This window comes from Pan troglodytes, chromosome 15 (genome assembly GCF_028858775.2).
Source record: "Pan troglodytes isolate AG18354 chromosome 15, NHGRI_mPanTro3-v2.0_pri, whole genome shotgun sequence".
Taxonomy (NCBI): Eukaryota; Metazoa; Chordata; class Mammalia; order Primates; family Hominidae; genus Pan; species Pan troglodytes.
The window spans coordinates 49,870,236-49,886,920 of NC_072413.2; the positions used below are offsets into that span (position 1 = coordinate 49,870,236).

At 39.2% G+C, this 16,685-nt stretch overlaps 1 protein-coding gene across 10 annotated transcripts in view; it reads left to right on the forward strand.

The window, feature by feature from the left end:
- GNG2 (G protein subunit gamma 2) overlaps positions 1 to 16,685 on the forward strand; it is a 122,684-nt gene that overhangs the window by 12,730 nt on the left and 93,269 nt on the right. For 2 of the 10 annotated variants that reach the window (XM_016926083.4, XM_001158380.6), the window contains exon 1: positions 597 to 987. The exons of 7 other annotated variants lie outside the window; for them this stretch is intronic. The gene's annotated coding sequence lies outside the window, so the exon portion shown is untranslated. Of the gene's footprint in view, positions 1 to 492; positions 988 to 16,685 lie in introns of those variants that run through there. One more of the 10 variants, XM_001158320.7, reaches the window with a different exon arrangement.

A 16,685-nucleotide genomic window follows, 5' to 3' on the forward strand; every position in this document is an offset into this window, starting at 1 on the left:
GCCCTACTAGTGTGTGTGGAATGGGGAGAGGAGTATTCAGTTTCTCTGTTGGGAATGTGCAGCATTCAGCACCACCTCATTCCTTCCCATCTATGAGAATCTTTTGGGAATAGTCCTCACTATTAGGCCTATAGGTAGCATTGCCAAACTTGGTTTAGTTCCTGTGCCCCATAAGAACACTTATCAGGGCCATTCTTTTCTGAGCATGTGGGTTAAGTAAGATCTCAGTGGTAGTGGGACCTTGGAGAAATGAAGCCTCTGAAATGTTGGCCACAGAGAAAAATGCTGCAGTGAGAAGCTGCAAGCTGCAAGCTCCCAGCTAGCTGGCTTGATGGGGACCACAGTAAATCAGGAGGAACAGTGGAGGCTGGTGTGGGATCTCGGGGGCCAGAACCTGGCCAGGGGATGTTGACCCAAAGAAAAAAACAGCAGCAGCAGTAGAAACAACAACAGCAAGAACAACAATAGCAACAAGCCAGGTTCAGGCTAAAAAAGCAGGCAGTGTGCCAGGAAGGGGGCCGACTGAGCAGTGTGTGGAAGCTGTCGTGGAGGTGACCGTGGGGGGATGAGAAAAGGGGAAGGAAGGAACAGACAGCACCAGAGGGACTTGAACAAAGGGTGAAGGGGGATTAAAGTCAAATCACTGTCAGCAGCCCAGGAGCAGACAAAACCACCAGAGTAAGCCCTGAAATGGAAATGAGAGGGAAAAGAAGCAAGCCGCTAACAGCTACCAAGAAGAGGAGGAAGTGGGAGATGCGCTGCTTCCTGTAGAAAGAACGTTGATTGAAGACAAAGCTGGGTGGGGACTAGTCCCTGGGCTGCAGCCGCCGCTACACATACTCACAACGCTGCTGCCGCGCTCCGTGGGCAACTCCTACTACTGCTGGGCTGGGCTGGGCTGGGCTGGGCTGCGCCGGAGCTCGCCTGCACAGATCAGCTCCGGAGAAGGGAAAACCACGCTCCTCTGACCAAGCCTCGGGAGCTAAGGTAAATGAAACGTTTTCCATGTTGCTCGTTTTTAATTGAGAAAAACGACCGTCGCCTGTGGTTTTAAGGTCCGATTTCTGAGGGATGATAGAGACATCGCTTCAGGACTAGGGGAAATGATTAGATTCTTTTGGAAGGGTCTTTGAGAATGACCACATTTATGACACATTTGATTTTTAAAAAACCTCATCATCAGTGCTTAGATTTGATGACTAAACAGGCCAACATGCTAAATACAAGAAGCTGTTTGTATAGTTCTCTCGGAGGAAAACCAGGGCTGAGTCGAAATCCATCTGGGGCTGTGAAGCTGTGGTCTGGTCATCGGAGCCCGGCAGTCCCCTTGTTTTAGGGGAGTGAGTGGTGTAAAATATTAATTGCATTCTCTTTCTTACACATTGCACTGGGATATCTTCTGATTTGCAAAAATAATGGCTGTGATTTGGCTTTTGGGGGAGTTAAATTCTTTTGTACTTAGATTTTGCCAACAAAGGCTTGAATTGCGTATGTGAGGGGCAGTATTTACCATTAAAAAACAGTGTCTTCCTCCCTCAGCTTGTGCAGCTGCTTTCAGGATAACCTCAGACACAGCTATCATTTGCCAGTAGGTCTTATCCTAAAGTTGCATCCTTGTTCAAAGGAGCGTGGCGGGTTTAAGGCCAGTAACTTGTCCAGAATCAGATACGAGCATATGCATGGATTTTATGTTTATATGCATTTTATTCACCTCTAGGTCAAGGTGCATGTTAGCCTCGGTGAGGGACAAAATAAAAAAGTGCAGCTGGGTTGTTTCCTTACGCGAATATCTGGTAGATAGACTGAAGTAGTAAAACCAGAACATGATTTTTATTCTTTGATTTTCTTGAGCAAAGGATGTTCTTAATGAGAACCTGGGTCTATGACTTGTTCATATTTATGAATGATATGTAAAAGTACACTAAATAGGTCTAGCAGATGAGAACTGAGATTGTGAGATTCCTCTGACAGGATATATTAGAGAGTTTAATACCCTCATGCAGCACGATTTAAAGAATTAAGCTTTTTTAATCTTCAACAGAAAGTACAGTTAAGCAGTAAGTAGTCATTGATGAAAGGGTTTTTTTTTCTAGAGTTTCTATAATGAAAGGAGATAATTTTTCAAAAGAAAGAGAAAAAACTGCTTATAATGGAGTAAAAATGAAAAAAAAGTCAATATTTTGACACTCACAAATTCTTGAAACATAGGTTCTTAGATACCAGATATGCTAGTTGAGAGTGTATGTATGTATATGCCTCCTCCTTTATCATCGTTCTAACTTGTTAAGAGCTATAGGGCTATTTTTAAGGCTATCTTTATGAAATCGATATGGCTTCTCAAAATCTGTGGAGTAGAAGCACATTTTGAGAGATGGGAAGCTTTTATAGCTACTAAAGAAAAAAAATGTCTATTTCTCAGAGGTTTTTTGCTCATTAAAGTAAACCTGCACCATGCCTAAGAGACAAAGTACTGCTAGTATTGAAACCATGGAACTCCTTGAAGGATTCACTGAATTTAATCAAACTTGTGGGCAAAACAAGTCGTGACATGGATTTTGCAGTTCCACTTCCTATTTGCATCCTAAAGGGAAGTATGTAAAGATCATCTTCTTAGAGAAGAGACCTAGGATAGATCTTCGATCCAGAATGACCCAGTGGAGTTCTAGAATCAAGCTGTGCATCATGAAATGAAGTAAAAAGTTGGCAACCTGAGCTGCATGGATGAGGACAGGCTTACCCTTTAGTACTTACTCCTCTGCAGGCTGTATTCACTAGATAATGCCAACACCCTACTTTGTTTGGGGAGGCACAGACAATCTGCATTACTCTTCTGTGTGTGTTTCACACATGAATAAGAAAATGAAACCTTGCCCGACTGGCATAGTAGAGTCGAGAGGGCCTTGCTATCTTTCTGAAAACAACTAAGAGGTGCCTATTTTCTCCACAGCACAAAACATTTGTTAATCGTTAAATTCCAGCTTGAAGCAGAACATTAGTGAGTGACAGCAGATCAGTAACTATGATGGTAGAATGTTTAGGAAAAAGATGAATATGCTTCTACATTGTAAAATGAAACTATTTCCACTTATTCTGGCCATATGGAATATTGAAAGACTTAATGATTTTTCCTGGGGTATTCACTGGCTTTTGAGGAGTAGACCAACACAGAAATTTTAATTGTGCTTTTTTTTTTTTTTTTTCTGCCATATGGCCAATGGCTGAATGGAAACATGACTCCATTATTTCATTGCCAGCCTTGGGCCTCATATGGTGGACATGTAGTGAATGTGTTTGGTTGACTGACTTTGTTTAGCCTGCTTCAGAAGGCAGGCCCAACTTTTAAGTCTAAAAGCTGTATAGTCAAAGTAGAAAGCCTGTTCATAAAAGACTTCTGTGGGTAGGAGAAAACACTGTGGAGTGAAAAGAACACAGGCTTTGGAGCCAGGCAGATCTGCCTCTGAAACCTATCACTGGTTCTTACTACTTACCTTGGTACATTAACTTAGGAACCTCAGTTTCCTCATTGTAAAGAAGGGCTAGTAATACATAATCAAAGTTTTTGTTTTGCTTTGTTTTTGCTTTTGTGTGTGGATAAGTGAGTGATTTCTACATAGAAGGTACTCGAATGTTATTTTTTTCTTCCTTGGTGGCATAAGGAAAAGTTAGCATATTCTTGGCCTTTACCATTGCCTCACAGGTTTAGGGAGACTTTTTTTATAGTGATAAAATATACATAACATAACATTTCCCATTTTAACTATTTTTTTAAGTATGCAGTTCTGTGGTAGCGAGTACATTGATGTGCTGTCATCACCACCGTCCATCCATAGAACTGTCTTTATCTTGCAAAACTGAAATTCTATACCCATTAATCAATACCTCCTCTTTCCCTCCTTCTCTCAGCTCCTGGAAACCCCCATTTTACTTCTGTCTCTATGAATGTGACCAAGTATCCCATATATGTGAAGTCATACAATATTTGTCCTTTTGTGACTGGCTTAAAACACTTAGCATAATGTCTTTAAGATTCATCAATGTTGTAGCATGTGCTAGAATTTCCTTCCGGTTTAAGCTGAATAATATTCCATTGAATGTATAGACTATACTTTGTTTATTCTCTTTTGATGGACACTTGGGCCATGTTTTGGCTATTGTAAATAATACTGCTATGAACACGGGTGTACAAATATCTGTTAGAGTCCCTGCTTTTACTTCTTTTGGGAACCCAGAAGTGAAAATGATGGAACATAGTAATTATATATTTAATTTTTGAAGAATTGCCATACTGTTTTCCATAGCAGCTGCACTATTTTACATTCCCACCAGCAATGAACAAGGATTCCAACTTCTCCACATTCTCATCAATATTTATTTTGTTTTTTATTTATGTTTTTGATAATAGCCATTTTAAGAGGTATGAAGTGGTATCTCTTTATGGTTTTGATGAGCATTTTCCTAATCATTAGTGATGTTGAGCATCTTTTCTTGTGCTCATTGGCCATTTGTATATCTTCTTAGAAAAATGTCTATTCATATTCCTTGCTGATGTTTTTCCCCAGAAATACTGTGTTGAGAATATTTGCAAATTTTTAATCAAATTTTTGAAGAGACATTTGCAAATGGCGGGATCTTTTAACATAATGTGTCATTAGATCATAATCATAATCTTCGTATTTAACCTCCTTTATACAACAGTATTATCCCTGCGTAAATAAAATACTCCTCTCAAAAGTAACATTTGAGATCAAAAGGACAGAGTAAGAAAATGGGCATAGCTTCTGCTAGTTGGTGATGTCCAGAACCTGATAGTGAAATTCAAACCTTTATTGTAGACAGTCACACCAGTGATTCTGCTGGTCAAATCTCAGACCAGGCTACCACTACGGAGGCCCTGGAGAGCTGTTTCTTCAGTGCTTTTCTGGTCCCCTCATTAGAGAAAAATGCTCAGTAGGTATCATGGTCAGAAAGGGAGGGGAGAAACTAAAGTACTAAATTGCTCTCAAATCCTTTATAAGGGGGAGCAGTAACTTGTAGGGAGGGGCTACAGTAGTTAAACAATACAACAAGTTTCTGAGACAACAAGTTTCTACTAATGAAGTGTGATCCTAACCAAAATTTCACTTTTAAAAATAACGAATCCTCTGTTTCCTTTTCCACGACAGATTTTACTCCTAATCCTTAAACTGGTGAGGCAGGGTATGGTGAGGCTGAGGAGAGCTGGGCAGAACAATTAGCAGGGACCCTATTGAATAGCAACAGTATCTGAGCTTTACGATGTGGGGTCAGACGTTGACCTTAAATGGTTTGAAGAGCTCCTGAATAATTAATGTTAACTTTCTGTAATGCACTTTGTCCATGTGCTGGGGGCCAGGGGTGGAGGGAAGTTTGCAAATAATGACCCCTAATTTTATTTAATGTGCACATCTATTCATTCAACAATTACTGGGAGAAGCCAGGTGCCTGTCTTTACTAGATCTGGGTGGGAGAGGAGAGTTGCAGAGCTGTGTTGAGGTTTAGTCTCCACCCTCCCACCCTCACCCCCAAGATGATGACTATGTTAATTAGCCTGATTTGATCATCACAATGTATACATGTATCAAAACATCACATTGTACCCCATAAATATACACAATTTTTATTTTTCAATTAAAAATATAATAAAAAAATTTATAAAGGACTTAGTCCCTGGCCTAGGACATGCTAGAATGGTAGAGCTAAAAATGATCTGGGGGGTGACCTAGCCTATATTGACCTCTTCATAAGGGATAATAAAATAGGCCTGGAATTTAGAGTTAAACAGTTCATTAATTCCTCACCTCCCAGTTACAACTCCATTTCACTTACCTCATATTAGGGCAAAGTCTTTATATGTTGTCACATTTAAAATTGTTTGTAAGACTAAAATATTTTGTTTAAAAAAAAAGAGTAGACGGTTTACATTTAGTACCCTATGTAAATATGGAGTTTCTGTGTACAAACTTGTTCAGGTGTAAAAGATGCCACTGTGGAATAAAGATTTAAATTTTCAGGTAAGAGTATTAGAGATATCTGTAAATATATGGTTCTTGAAAATTCTTATGTTAAAGACAACAAGTTGTATTTAGTGGGAGTCAGTGTTCAGACAATCTCTAGAGGACTTCATTAAACACTGAAAAAAAAAAGGGAGCTCAATTCTCAAACTTTAGTGATAACATGTTTCTTAGAAGTGGTACCACTGTATACAGAGGCTGGAGATAAGACAGGATCAGCCCCTTTATCTCTTGGCAAATATGTGTAAACAGTCAAGCTGTTAATGAAAAAGCTTTGAAAAACCAGTCTCTTGACCACTTCTTCCCTGTTCCCTGGCCTTCCCTTGCTCCCTGGCCAGCCCGGGTGTGGGGTCAGGCATTCCCCTGATCCTCTTCCCAGGAACCCAGCACTCAGAGGTAGAGGAGAGGGGCTGAAAACTGGGCTGACTGGTTCTACTCTAGATTCACTGCATCTCCACAGGGCCATTGCTGTTCTTTCAAAATTCTTTCCTTCTTCCTTTTTTATTTCACTTTTCACTCTGTCCTGTGCATTTTCAATGGAAACCATTCAACCAAGTCCCTACTGCCTTTATGCGTTAGAAGTGACCTCACCTTCTGTCTTTCTGAGAAGGCACATATTACAGACTTCCTCAACCTCATTCTTACCACCTTAGAATTTCCCCATGTCTTCCTTTATTTTAGATCATTTGAATTGCTGTCACAAATTACCAAAGATGAGGTAACCCAGAAACAACAGAAATCTTTTTTTTTTTTTTACACTTCTATGGGCTGGAAAGTCCAAGATCAAGGTACTGGCAGATTTGATGTCTGGCGAAGGCCGTGGACAGCACTTTCTGTGGGTCCCCACATGACAGAAGGGGCCAGCTGGCTCTCTCCAGTCTCTCTTATAAGGGCACTAATCCCATTCATGGGACTCCATACTCATGACCCAATCACCTCCAAAGGTGGCCTCATGTCCTAATACCATTGCACTGGGGATCAGGTTCCAACATATGGGTATGTAGGGGGACAGAAACATCTGCATCATTCACATCATTCATTCTCCTCTTCCTCCTAAGTCAGATTAACATCATCTTTCCTTCAAGCCAAGAATAAACCCTCTACTTGGACTCTCTATCCCATTCCCTTTTAGTTTCTAAGGGATTATGTTGTGACAATAATTCTGTCTTTCCTACATATTTAGTTTCTTCTCTTTCTTGGTCCTTTCCTCTTTCCCTGTAAACATGCTTAGTTTTTCCATACGCACACAAAGTAATTAAGAAGTAGATGAAACAAATCTCCTACCTCTCTGCGGGCTCCAACTTCACTAACTTCAGTTCCTGCTCCCCAAATGTGAGTGTTCTCAAGATACGAGTCTTTGGCCATTTAATTTCTCCCTCTCCCTAATCAAATTCTGTCCTGTGCTTTTAGTCACTGTTGCTGTGTGGTTCAGTCCCAAATCTGATTAAGCATCCTAATCATTCACCTCCTCTCTCAGCTTGTACAGCAAGCTGCCTGCAAATTCACCAGAACATCCAACCCACAGAAAATGAAACTCACATGTCCAAAACTGTGCTCACCATCACCTTTCCCACTCCTCAAAACCAGCTCCTCACCTGATTTCATAATTGTTAATGACACCCCATTTATAATTACCTCAGTTATGACAATTCAACTTCACTATTTTCCTCACCAAGCACCTCTAGTTGCAGGAAGTTGCATGGCCCCTTGCAATTGTGATTGGGAAAATATCTTGATACTGACTCTTTTCCATGTTTATAGCCGGTGTCTTAGTTGAGGCCCTCCTAACCTCCAGCTGGGCTGACTTGTTTTTTGAGTTCTTTTCTCTCTGCCTGGGATAAGTTAGTTCCTGCTTCCCCTTCCATACTTTGTCCCCACAGTCTTACTTCTCTGAATAACCAAATTCCATCTGTCCTGTAAAGCTCAGTTCAAATGCTGCCTCTTTCATGAAGCCTCCCTTGGTTTCTTCCCTTTTTTCCTCAATAAAAAAACAATGCCTCCTCTGAAATCTTTTGTTCTTTCATCACAGCATCTAGCTCATTCTAGTGTGTATAACAGCAATCTGCATAATTTTTTTTTTTTTTGACCACACTCCAAGCTCTTTGAGGACAGCGGTCACATCTGGTTTCATCTTTGTCTTCCTTATACCACACAATGCAGTTTGTTTATCATTCATTTATTTAATGAACATTCTTGAGTGACTCATTTTTTGATGCAGAGTGGGCTAGACATAGTACTTGTCCTCTAAGAGCTCACAAACTCATGGGGAAAACAGACAAATACAGAAATATAATTACAATAGAATTAATCGATGTGTTCAAAGTCCTACTGTCTGCAATGTGCCGTGTGCTCGTCAAGATGCCAGGGAGACTAGGATGAACAAAATTGGTCAGTTGTTTTCTTGAAACTTACGTTCGAGTATTGAGAGAGACTCAATAAACACATAAACCAGTGGTTTTTAGGTCTAACTACACATTAGAAATCACTGAGAGGGTAGTTTGAAAAAAATATCATGTCCCAACCTCACCTCAGAATAATTAAATCAGAATCAACCAGGATTGGAACCATTGACAGAAATGACTTACAATAAAAGAAAATGTCAAGTAGTAGTGAGTGCTTTGATGGATTGAAGTAGAAACAGGGTGAATGGTGGGACTGTGCCTATGCTGGCAGGGGTAATTGGGAGATTACTTTGTTGAGTAATCCCTGAAGGCCTCTCTGAAGAGGTGACATTTGAGTTGAGACCAAAATGATGCTGAGGAGTCAGCCATGTAAAGATATTGGGGCGAAGGGGGCTTGTGGAGAAGGTTTTGAGCAGAAGGTGCAGGTGCCTTTCTGAAATAAGAATGAGGTGAGATTTCAGAGGAAATGTGTCCTTCTTCACATACATGTTCTGTAATCTACAAAATATGTCTTTTCCCTACAGAAAGCAGCTTTTCAATAAACTTTGTGGACTCCAAATGCAGAACACTTGGCTGCTGTGTTGATTACTTGATCTGGGTTGGATTTTATTTAGTTCAAATTGATTTACACAGTCAGGAAGACTACTCTGTTTGATTACATTTTTTTCTCTACACTGCAATCAGCACTACACTACTTGTCTGAATTAAATACCATTCTTATTGTTTAAAATGACCTTAGGTACTTGATATTATCTTTATTTGAATAAAGAGGAGAACGCAATGACTTCTGCCCTTATTCCTGTTTTGGGGAACCAGGGAAAGCCTCCTAGAGGGGTCATTCAGACCACACAGAGTAAAGAAAGCACTAACTAATTTGAATAAGTGAAGACTAACATATGTCAAGAATTAAGTTGAGAATGAACATTTGTTAGGCATTCAGTTTGTGCTGGATACTTTAGCTAGTTTTTAAAATAACCCTACGAAATAAGGACAATATTTTTCTATCAGGATATTTCTGGCTGCTGATAAAGGAATGTCCCACTAAAATGGCGTAAACAATAGGAAATTGATCGCAAGACCTCTGATAGGAGGGTAGCTTCAGAGTTACTTATGTGGTAGCTGGATAATGTCCTTAGCAACCTGGATTCTTCCCTTCCTCCCACTGTGACACCTTCAGCAGGTTGATTTCCCCTCACTGTGTGGACATGGCGTCTACAATTTTGGAATTATAGGCATATTTCAATATGTAGAGGCATATCAAGGGGTGGCAGATTTCTTATGTGGCTCTTTCTGGTTTGTTGAGACAGGGTCTCGCTCTGTCACCCAGGCTGGGGTGCAGTGGCATGATCATGACTCATTGCAGCCTCAGCCTGCAGGTGGGAGGCTGATCCTTTCACCTCAGCCTCCTGAGTAGCTGGGACCACAGGTGCGTGCCACCATGCCCAGCTAATTTTTGTATTTGAGTAAAGATGGGGTTTCACCGTGTTACCCAGACTGGTCTTGAACTCCTGAGCACCATAGATCCACCCACCTCGGCCTCCCAAAGTGCTGGGATTACAGGCCTGAGCTACCTTGCCCTGCCGCGGCTCTTTTTAAAGTCACAGAAAATCTGTGTCCAGTGGAATTTCCACTCACAACTCACATGCTATATGTATGAGTAAGTAGGCAGACAGAACCACTGTGATTGGCTAATTTAAGAGTTTCCTCCCGAGGCCATGGAGCAGCCCAGCCTCTCTGAAGAACAAAGTCATCAGACCCCAGCAAAAGGGTCTGGTTCTATTAGCAAGGAAGAGGGGGTTAGTGGGTAGGCAGTCAATAGAGTTGGCCACTATTATTATTCCCATTTTATAAGTGAAGATATCCAGACTAAAAAGGTTAAATAACTGAGCAATATCATACAACATTGAATTGAACAAAGTTTCCATGCATTTGGAATGAGAAAAACACGAACAAAAGCCTTGTTTTTGGCTATATAACAAACCTGCACGTGTACCCCTGAACCTAAAAGAAAATATTAAGAAAAAAACAACAACTTGTTTTTGTTGTTAGCAATGATCTAGGTAGGCCAGAGGAAGAATCCTGGCGAAAAACACAGACTGGAGGAAGCTAGGCAAAGTAAAGAATAACCTTCTAAACAAAATATTCCAGAAGGAAATACATCAGGTCCTATAAAGCAATAAGAATGGCATTTAATTTAGACAACCAGCCCTGCATTTCTGCATTGTAAAATATATATATAATTAAATTGCATTTTCCTGACTGGTCATTTAAATCAATTTGGTCTATATAAAAATCTACCCTGGGCCAAGTAATGAGCTAGAGACGCCAAGCATTCTGTGTATAGTATCTGTCAGACTTAAATGAAAACCTTGTTTTCTCTAGAGAGGTAGGTATTTTGTTGATTACAGTACCTGTAAAGAAGAATGGATCATCTCTGGAATTTCTGATTATGAGTTATTTAGAAAATAGTTTCCACTTTCCAGCTCCGGAGGCAGCATATACAGTTCCATTACTGTCGCATTCTCTTTATGGTTGCTGCTTCCTACTTTGGCATTATATTTCAGAGGCTATGCACATGAGGCAGCAATAGTGAAAAAGGGAAAATTCAGTGCAATTGCTGTTATTACAGTGTTTTGACTACTTGTCTCTAAGGTGTATTTCTGTGCATGTTCTTCATAACAGACTAAGCATTAATGGTAGGAGTACTTTTTAAAATAAATGATGGAGTGCTTCCTACTCTTAGATTTGCATTTTTAAACAGGAAAGTAAGTTAATTCTAGACTTTGCCAACAGAGCTCTGTTTAAGGAGAGTATTTATCTGATCTATGTTAGAACCATAGAAGAAAAATTGTGAAAAAATTTAAACCGAAAAAAACCCCTCACTTTCATTTTAAAGGCTTTATTTGGGAGAATTAAATTGGTCCTTTGCCGTTTTTTTAAACCTCATGAATGACGGTTGTGTTTAGGGAGCATTGCTGTGTATGGGCATTAAGGCATTTCATTGACATTTTTATTTTTTCTTTGGAAAAAAGTTGATATTAAATAGTTCTATGACTTTTAAAATCAAAATAAGAAAAATTTAAGTAGAGGTGAAAATTCCTAGGCAAAAAAATAAAAGGTCCAACTAGTCTTTTCTTATTCATCTTAAAATAATCATAAAATACTGAAGTGTAGAAAAGTAACATTCAAAGATAACATGTAGGAGAGTGTAGCAGTTAAAGGACATTGGTTTAGAGTCAGAATTACTTGGGCAAATTGCTTAAGCTTTCTATGCCTCAGTTTCTTCATCTATAATGGGAAATAAGATAATATCTACTTCACAAAACTGACAGGAGAAAAATACATAATAAATGTGAAATGTTTATTTAGCAAGGTGCCTGAATTGTAGTGTAATTATTCAAAATAAATATATTATTAGTATAACTTACTGTTATCACAAATCTGCAGTAGAGTATCTTTTATTCTATCCAAGGGATTTGCACCAAATTCTGCAGAAGTGATTGTTATGGCCCAACATTAATCATAGGTGCTCAGACCTTGCAATAAGGCATCCCCTAAGGAAGCCTATTATTGTCGGATGTCGTTTTGACTTCATGAAGTAATAGTCTGGGTTTGTGCTGTTTGTTCAGGAATCCATGTGCTTAGCCATCAATATCTCCAGTTTTCCTTTCCAGCTCAGGATAGGCTTCCACTTCTCAGTCTGCTTTGGTTAGGTGTGGCCACATGCCTTGCCTTGGCCGGTGAAGTGAACAGAAGTGAGGTGCATCACTTCCTGGAAGAAGCCATAAGAACCGGCAGGTGAGTGCAGTGGTTGAAGGATAGAAGTGTTCTCTGCGCTCTTAAGCCTGGGTCATACTGTCAAGACAACACAAAGAGCATCTCTGCTAAACCGCAGTGGACATGGAGAGAAAGTGAGAGATAAGCTTTGCTCAAATAAGCCAGAGAGTTTTTGAGTTGTTGCCACAGTATAACCTAGCCTATATGGATTGAAACTCTCTGGTTTTCCCTTCAAACTCTAGAGAAAAAATATATTCTTGGTTACAGTACAGTAGCTATTTGGATACAATAATTTTAAATGACTATTTTTTTGTGTGTCTGTGTGTGTGTGTGTGTGTGTGTGTGTAATGTATTATATGTTAGCATCGAGGGATTTAAGCGAAATAGATTTATATAAATTCCACTTACATTTCTTTTAAAATAGGGTTTATTTCCACTTCACACAGAAGAAATCAACATATCAAAATTACTAGCATATATATGTTTTATTTTTTGTTGTTGTTTGAGGGAGTCCACTGTGATGCCGATGTTAGGACTCTGAACTGCAGGCCTGGTATAATCATTAGGTAATGTTCCCTCTCACTGACAGCCTTACCCAGAATGGTGCCTTGTGAAGCAAAGGAGCTTCCTAAGAGAAGATAACGCGCTGAGCCATGCCCATGGCCTTTGCCTCCCATGAGAAAATAGTCTTCCCTAAGCCCTATTGTGATGTTCCAGTTATAAACAATGGTGCTTAGTACATAGAAGGTCTAAAATGATATTTATTGAATAGATGAGTGGAAGCAGTGCACTGTTCTCCAAATGTCTGGACTCTTTCATGTTTGCATTTTAAAAATAGATGCTGTTGTTTTGTAGATTTGTTTAAAAACATCTTGGTATTAAGACTGACATCTATTCTTTTATAACACTTTACATGTGGTCATGTACCCACAGATTTAGGCTGTTTTATTTTATATTTTTCACTACAGTTTATTTCACCTGATTATTTCATTTGGGTCTCTAAAACCACATTATGAAATACCTTAATTATTTAAATTAGGAACAGATTAATTATCTCCAGTGTACAAACTCAAATTAATTTCATTATAAACCTGAAGTTTAAATTGATTAATCTTGGAGTGTTTAAGGAACAAAATGGGTTTTTTTTCATCCTTAAGGAGAAAGGCATATTTGATTTGATGAATCTCTCTTCATCACACCAGTTATGATAATAGGCACAAGATATTTGCAAGAAAACTTCAGATGGATTTTATAAACCAGCCAGAAACCTGTGTGTCTGGGGCTTCTGGGGGAACAATCTGTGAGTCATTTTAAAAAACAAACACACTCATAATCACGGTGCATGTTGTTACCATGGTAATTAGGCCTGTTGAGTTGGCTTGCTTATGTTCCTGCAAAGGCAAGAGGGGGAGAGAAACTGAGAATTCAGAGCTTTGACTATTAGCTTCAATTTGCCTACTGCAGGAGAGAGTGAAGGGGTTTCTCAAGAATGCACTGGCACAGTCATTCTGAGAGGGAAGTGAAGAAACCCTGGCATCCTGCCTTTGTTATTGAATATAGGTTAGCCATATTAGTGTTGGATATTGTGGTTCACAAGGGAGAAAAGGATCATTTGGCATTCTCTTGGGAAAAAGGGGGAAAATAGTTTCTTTCTCTGATATATGACTTCATGTAAGTCTCTAAGGTCAACCTTGTGGAGTGTCTTGTGTGCCTATGCACAAGGTTTTAATGATCCTCTAAAAGGCACCAAATGCTGCTGATGAACATTATTGCAGGTTTAAATGATCTCAGCATATTATTCTAATCTGGTTAGAGGCTAGTTTTAATGAGGCCATTGTTTCAGATCTGATTCCCAAGTAGGCAAGATATCTTTTCTCTGTTTTATGGACTAGGTACGACTCCTTTATCTTGGACAGTCATCTTATAATGCAGGCCTGTGGGACACAAAGGAGACCAGGGAGGTTATGTGAGCTCTGCCAAATCTATTACTACTCCAGGGGAAAATAAAATCAAATTCTTGGGCTAGTGGAATTACTGTAGGAGAAATCCAGCATGATTCCATGTGAAGAACCAATAGCACCCTTAAATTAAAGGTATGAGTGTACACACAAATCTGTTTTTAAGACTGTTTCTAAATTCACTTTAAGAAGTCTGGGGCCAGGCACAGTGGCTCACGCCTGTAATCCCAGCACTTTGGAAGGCTGAGGTGGGGCGGATCACGAGGTCAGGAGATCGAGACCATCCTGGCTAACGGTGAAACCCCTTCTCTACTAAAAATACAAAAAATTAGCCGGGCGTGGTGGTGGGCGCTTGTACTCCCAGCTACTTGGGAAGCTGAGGCAGGAGAATGGCATGAACCCGTGAGGAGGAGGTTGCAGTTAGCCAAGATTGTGCCACTGCACTCCAGCCTGGGTGACAGAGCGAGACTCCGTCTCAAAAAAAAAAAAAAGTCTGGCTGGGTGTATTTGGCTTACGCCTGTAATCTCAGCACTTTAGGAGGTTGAGGCAGAAGGATTGCTTGACCCCTGAGTTTGAGACCAGCTTGGGCAATGTAGAGACACCCTGTCTCTACAGAAAATAAAAAAAAATAGCTGGGCGTTGTGGTGCACACCTGTGGTCCCAGCTACTACTTGGGAGGCTGATGCAGGAGGATTGCTTGAGCCCAGGAAATTGAGGCTGCAGTGAGCCACGTTCACACCACCGCATTCTAGCGTGGGTGACAGAGCAAGACTCTGTCTCAAAAAAAAAAAAAAAAGTCGGGTATCTTCTGAAATGAATAATTATAATGCATTGACTAAAGTTTTACTGCTTAGAATATGCCTCAATCAGATTTTAAAGCAGAACTTTTTAAACTATAGATTTCGTTTTTCCTCTCATATGTGGAAAGAAGGTACATGTTGCCCAAACTTTATTCTATATTTAATTTTCTTAACATTAGTAAACAAAACTTAACTTAGTTTTTTTCTGATCATCAAAGTAATTCATACTGATTATTGAAAAATGTGGAAATTATTGAAAATTTGAAAGAAAAAATAAAAATGGCTCCATCTATTAATTAAATTGTTAGTTGAACTACATGTAACAGTGGCCTGATTTCACAGTGGCTAACATAAGTTAGAAGTTACTTCTTTTTAATGTAACAATCCAGACATGGATGGCCCAGGACTGGTAAGGTAGCTGTGCTCCACAAGATCATGCAGGGAGCCAGGCTCCTTCTATCCTGTTGTTCTATCATTCCTATGAGGTTTCTCTTGCTTTCATTGTCTAAGGTGGCTTGTCACAAAGGCTCTGCTATAACCGGCAGGATGGAAGAAGTTGGAAGGGGAGGCCCTGACCCAGAAGTTACACATACCACTTTTGATGCTGTACCATTGAATTTTGTCACATGACTGCATACCTAGCAGCAAGGGAGGTTGGGGAAAGTAGCTATTATTGATATGTAGGTGCTTAGCTTAGAATTCTATTAAAACCATGGAAGAAGACGAGAGCAGATGTTGGGGTATATCTAGCAATTTCTGCCACTTTTGTTATTCTGTTGAACAGAGGAAATATATTGTTTAGATTTTGATGTATTTTCTTCCAGTCTTTATGTATCAGAAAGATACTATGTATAATTATACTAAAAAATGTGTTATATAATACAACTTATATTATGTATATAATACATGTTAGTGCATATATATTAGAAAAATATATTAAGACATAGAAAATATATATTAGAAAAAATATGTAAATATGTATATTAGAAAATTGTTGAGTTCACACTATATATAATATTTTATATTTTTTACTTTAAAATTTAAATGACAATGCATTTTACATTCTTTTTACTTTATAATAAAATAACCTTATTTTAAGTTACTTTTTAAAGTAACAATATTTATTAATTTTAAAATAAAGTTAAGTAAAAAGAGAATATAAAATGCATTTTTTCATCATTTAAACATTTTTTTCTTTTTTCTTTTTTTTTTTTTCCGAGACAGACTCTCACTCTGTCACCCAGGCTAGAGTACAGTAGCATGATTATGGTTCACTATAGCCTCACTCTCCTGGGCTCAAGCTATCCTCCCACCTCAGCCTTCCAAGTAGATGGGACCACAGGTGTGCATCACCATGCCTGGCTAACTTTTGACTTTTATTGTAGAGAATATGTCTCGTTCTGTTGCCCAGGCTGGTCTCAAACTCCTGGACACAAGTGTTCCTCCCTCCTTGGCTTCCCAAAGTGCTGGGATTACAGACATGAGCCACTGCACCTGGCCCATTTAAATTTCTTGTATTCATTGTTTTAAAATTTTATCATGTGGAGTTTCTGTTTTACTTAATAGGTTGAATTATTGATATTTAGGCTATTTCTTAACACCTTGATAATTCTTCTTTGTCCACATTGTGGGTTTGTTTTGGTTAAAGTCATGGAGTGGCATCACTAAAACAACGACTGAGAACATATTTGGGTCCCTTGATAAACAGGACCAGACGG